This window comes from Crocodylus porosus, unplaced genomic scaffold, assembly GCF_001723895.1.
Source record: "Crocodylus porosus isolate Cpor-Errol unplaced genomic scaffold, CroPor_comp1, whole genome shotgun sequence".
NCBI classification, from domain to species: Eukaryota; Metazoa; Chordata; order Crocodylia; family Crocodylidae; genus Crocodylus; species Crocodylus porosus.
Window position 1 is genome coordinate 18022081 of NW_017728924.1, and position 5663 is coordinate 18027743.

The window sequence follows — 5663 nt, forward strand, 5'->3', positions numbered from 1 at the left end:
GCCTGTTACAAACTAATCAGAGGGGACCAGCAGGCACTGGGGGAGTCCCTGTTCCCCCGAGCACTACCAGGAGTGACTAGAAATAACAGTCACAAGCTGGCAGAGGGTAAATTCAGATTAGACATCAGGAGGCGCGACTTCACTGTCAGAATGGCTAGGATCTGGAACCAACTTCCAAGTGAAGTGGTGCTGGCTCCTACCCTGGGGGTCTTTAAGACAAGGCTAAACAATCACTTTGCTGGGGTCCTTTGACCCCAGTACTCTTTCCTGCCATGGCAGGGGGTTGGACTTGATGATCTGCTCAGGTCCGTTCTGACCCTACTAACTATGAAATGTGAGGTGACAACAGGTTATTTTTAAGGACCAAGATAGTTTATATATAGTGGAAGTCATTAGAATTATTTCAGCTTTATTGCTTTGTCTTCTGTCCTTTAATGTCTCTTTCTTCTTTGAATTTTGTCAGTGATTGTCACTCAACAGATTTTCAGTTCTTTTACTATGTCATTCTTATAATTCTGTGCTGTAACTTCCAACTTCCACATCTTATTCTCTCCAAAAATTTAGGACCAACTTTTCCAAGTTTGCATCTTAGACTATATGTGGCTGGTTGCACACATTTATCTGTAGCACTCTTCAGGCTTGGAAGCGCTACAGCCTAGCTGCAGGCAGTTGGGAGTAATTACAAGCTGTGTAGGAGGCAGAGAGGGAAAAAAACAGGGCCAGGGGTCCCACAGTTAGAGAAGGTGGGAAATCAGGGTGCCCAGTGTCTAACTGAGAACAACTTTGCTATGTGCAAAGGATGCATAGGGAGCTGTGGCCCAGTAGCCATCCAAGCTTGGACTCAAGACAAAAGAGTGAGATCAGACAGGTAGAGCCAGGGAGGTTATAGCTGGGGCCTAGGCTGAGAAGCTTAGGCCAGCACCTGATTAGGATGAAACCATTAGTAGGTAACAACTGTGCGATATGAACATAGGTACAGGAGAGGATGGAGCCCACAAATTACACCCTTAAGGCAACTAGGTTATGGATAGGACAGGAGGGTGGGGGATAGAGAATTAAAGAGTGTTCCTTCTTGAGGTGGAGGAAGGATGTGTAGAAAGCTGGCTGGCAGAAGCTTGCAGCAGACTGCACACATTCAGCTGTAGCACTCTGCAGGCTTGGAAGGACTACAGCTCAGCTGCAGGCAGTTGGGAGTGATTGTAGGCTGTCTAGGAGGACTGGGCCAGCTGTGAAAAATAATTAGCTGGCCACAGGAAATTAAAAGGCTTCCAGAGAAGGAGCTAGGAGGAAAGGAGAGAGACTCCCAGGGAGAGATGGAGAAAAGAGGAGCCAGGTTAGTTGTAGCAGAACTGAGTCAGGCTATTTCTTAGGGGCTGGAGAGACACCTAAGGCTGTGAGGTTGGAAACAGCTGCACCACTGCACAGAGACTGGAGTCTGAGTGAGGTGGAGAAGGAAGAGTGCAGTGCAGAGGAAGCAGCAGTGAGTCAGAAGTACCTTTTTGGGCCTAGAGAGGACTCAGGACTATGAGTGCACCCTGTATGGACTATGTTAAGTTATGCTATTGAATGCTGATTTATGTTGATGATGGCTCCTGAGTGCAAGTGTGCCCATAAAATAGAACTGTGTGAAGTTTACACTATGCATATGGTCTCTGTGTATGCCAGTATGTCTGCTGTGATCGCACACATGAACCAGAATTATGACTAGAAGTGGAGCTCACAGAAGCTAATTTTTAAATAAAAATGTAACATTTTTGAAAGATCTCCTCTTTCACCTCTTCTTTTCTTCTTTCCTTAATCAAAACAAAAAATGTACTGATATTTTGTTTCTTTGTGTATATATTCATTGCTCTTCCCAAGTTTATAGCAGAACCTCTCCTAAGCTCTGACTACATAAAATTGAGGCTTAAAAAATTATATTAATTTCTTATTGAAGGAATGTGTTTCAAAACTGGTTCACGGCTTGCACAGAAAACTTAACAGTTGAACAGAACTGATATTGGCAAGTCACCAAGAACCTCTGTCCACTTGTATAACTGGATCAGGAATAAACCGTCTTAAACTTTTACTAATGAATAGGTCTGTCTGTCTGTCTTATTATCACTTGAGACCCACTCTCTTGAGCTGCTGAGATCTTAGACTATATGTGGCTGGTTGCACTCCTGAGTGGAGTTTAGTAGGAGTTGCATCATATTAGTTCTTTGGCACTCTGCATCTCGAAGGATCAGACACTAAGACTAGGTGTACAGTGATGGTTAATATCTGCCTAGAGATCGCCGTCAAACCCATGTAGGCATTTATAGTATAGGTCTTCAGCATGCAACTGCTCCATGGCAATATTCTATGCAGAGACTAAAAGCTTTGTTGAACTCTTGAGAATGAAGTCAAGAATATGCCCCATTGTTTCCAAGCCCTTAACTTTCTACAATAAATCTGAATACTTACACACAGCAGAATAGGACTCGAGCATTGGAAGCACACCAGCAGAAATTCCACTGTTTCCTGTTTCCTTTGTTGCTCTCAAAAAATGATCGGCACAATGTGGATGACTTGATGTAGGATACAAAATAAAATATAGATGGGGAAGGGCGACTCAATTCCAGACTGGCTCAGGACAACCTCAAGGTGACCCTAAATATGTTTTGGCATGGTATCTATCGTGTGTGTGTGTGTGTGTGTGTGTGTGTACACCAAATGTATTTGGTCATGTCATGTCTCTGTATTTTAGACACAATTCAATAATCCATAGTCTTTCCGTTGACTTCCTGTGCACAGTATTTTGGGCCCCATTTCAGCAAATGCATGTACTCTGTGTTACTTTTGATTTCTTAATATATAATATTTTTCCTCTCCTTTTGAGCTTCTTATGGACTTTTTAAATTGATGTTGATCATCTGCTTTGCAACGTTTTGTTCTTTAAGTTCCCTAATGTTTCAACTCTAAGATTATCCAGGATAATCAAAACCAAAATTCTAATGACTTCCGAGATGCACAAAATGTGGAGAGCTCTATAACATACATCTTAGCCCATGTTACAAGCTACATATTGAATAGGATTTCCTCCTAGGTGACTCAGTTGGTAAGAGGTCAATTTACAGTAGAAGCACACCACAAGAAGAGGGTCAAATTTCCTCATAATTTATCTGTGTAGGAATATTCTTGGTGCAAATTGCTCCATCTCCAAGAACTTCAGCCTAAAGCTATCATTTAGGCATTTGATAAATGCATATTAAAGTCTAGCTACACTTTGAATCCACTTCCTACATACTTTTTACCAAATATTTTTATGTAACTTTCACAGCGCTGACCAATTCAATTTTATACAGATTGATTACATATTCAAAAGACTTGCAAGTAATAGTTGCCAGAAGACCATTATATTGCTGAAATGTTATTAAAGCAAAAGAAATATAGAAATGGGCATTAGGCTGGAGACATTAAGTTTGAGACATTCCACAGACGTGTATGAGCCATGTGTTTTCCCATATTACCACTGGCTCGAGTAATTATTCTGTCTTAATGCAAGAGTTTAAATTAAAAATCTGTTAGAAAAGCATTGTGATGTATTTATATCAAGGCTTCAAAGTCTGCCTCATTATCAAGGCATGCTTCTGATATTTTTATCCTCTTTTATCTTCTCTCTTTGAAACAAAGCTATTTTGAAGTATAAAACAGGTGAGGCATCTTTTATAACAGTCATGAAAAGGAAACGGTGATAGAGAAGATCTGTAAGATTGATGAAATGCAGGCAAAGGATCATTTGAAAAAGTAAAATGAAAGATGATAATAGAATTGTGCTGGATTACAGTCACAAACTGAAAATACTGTGGCTTGGTTCATGTATATCAGAAATCAACAGCAGGCACCATATTTAAAATGTATTTTAACACTTGTACACATTATGCTGCATCACAATTTGTCCCTTCAGGTCTTGAATAGAAGACTATAAACTCATACCCTGATAAAGAAGAACTGAACTGAAACAAAAAATTCCTTTTTATTATGCTAGGCTACAGACAAGTGCACCTTGCAACCATTTTAGAATGGGATATCCATATGCTTCTGTAGTAATAGAGGCTAGGGACAGGCATTACACATAAACCAATAAGTGATTAGAAGGCAGGTTAAAGATGTTACAGAGCAAAAGTTCAGTGCACATAAACTGGTTTAAAAATGGCTGAACCATTTAACCAAGTTTAAGATAAAATTGGATGGATGTAGTGTAAGCCTTAACTGATTTAGGTTAAACCGGTCTATCAAACTTCTGTTCCAGATCCCCTCCTGACTCTCAGGTTACCTTGTAGTCCCTCAGCACCCCAGGAGACTTTGCAACCCTCCCTGCAAGCTTCCCCCACCCCTCCCTGCCCCTGCCTTACAGGGTATCCTTCTGGAACATGGCTCATTCTTTGCTGCTCCAGCCCAGTCCTTAGCTGGCTGTGCCTGTGGGCTGTCACAGAGCTGCCTGCGTAGCTCCTTTGCCTAGCTATGGCTCCTGACTCTGGGCAGCATGCAGCCTGGAGAAGACATAGGGAGCCAACACAAACCCATCCCTCAGGGTCCAAACAGCCCTGGCTCAGCCAGCATGCAGCCAGGGCCTAGCAGGGGGTGCCAAAAGGGAGCCTTCCCTCTGTGTCTGTGCAGCCCTAGACTAGCCAGCATGTAGTGTGGAGCTAGGAAGGGGAGGGGGGGCCCTTATGGAGAGCCAACATAGAAGCTTCCCTCACAGTCCCTGTTGCTTTCTCCCCATCAGCTCCAGGCTGCCTGCTGACTGAGCCATGGCTGTGTAGAGCCTGAGGGGCTGTGCAGATCATGAACCAGAGTCCATGTTCACGGGTGACTGAACATGGTGGGGCACGTGGGTGGGTGGGGTGACTGGTGGTGGGGCACGTGCCCAACCTGAGATTGGCCCCCAACTCGGCACCACTCAGGATGGGGCAGATTTTTTGCCACGTGGGCTGGTGGCATGTCGGGGATGGGAGGGCATTAAGCCAAGGCACAGAAATATAGGAGTGGAGGTAGGGCTTTTGGCCCACCCCCGGGTCGGTCCACAGATTGTGCCCCCCAGACTCAGGAGGCACCAGTCACCCTGTCCATGTTGGCTCCCCTCATTCCCCTCTGCCTGCTTCAGCTGGAGCCAAGGTTGGCCAGGGGGGCTGTGGTCTGACAGAGATGAAGCCTGAGTTCCCTCCCCCACCCCACTTGTTCTGGCTTCCCCAATACTGCTGCTGGCTGGGCTGTGAGACATGCCAGGACCTGGTCTAGAAGCCTAGGGCTCTGTGCATGGAGGTTCATGGAGACAACAGGGTTGGGGGTATGCACCTTGCAGCCAATTGGGGATGGCCTCACCTTGGCTAGACTTGGCCACCCTCAGCAATGTGGCGTACATGGGGAGGTGCGCGGGAGCACCCCCTGGCTTCTGGCTTTGGCCAGTGAAGGCATCTGCCCCACACTGTTGAGGGGCTCTGCCCCCAGAAGTCCCAAGGCCGCTGCAGCATCCGGTGAGTGCAGGGCTTTCTTTTTAAATTGCTGGGAGCGGGGGTGGGTGGGGCAGCCATTGGGGAGGCTGGGAGAGTGGTCGGGGGATTGTGGTGGTGTGGAGAACTGGGGATGGCCCCCCTGCCTGGCAGCAGCTGGTGAATGGTGGTTTTTATTTTAAAGAGCTG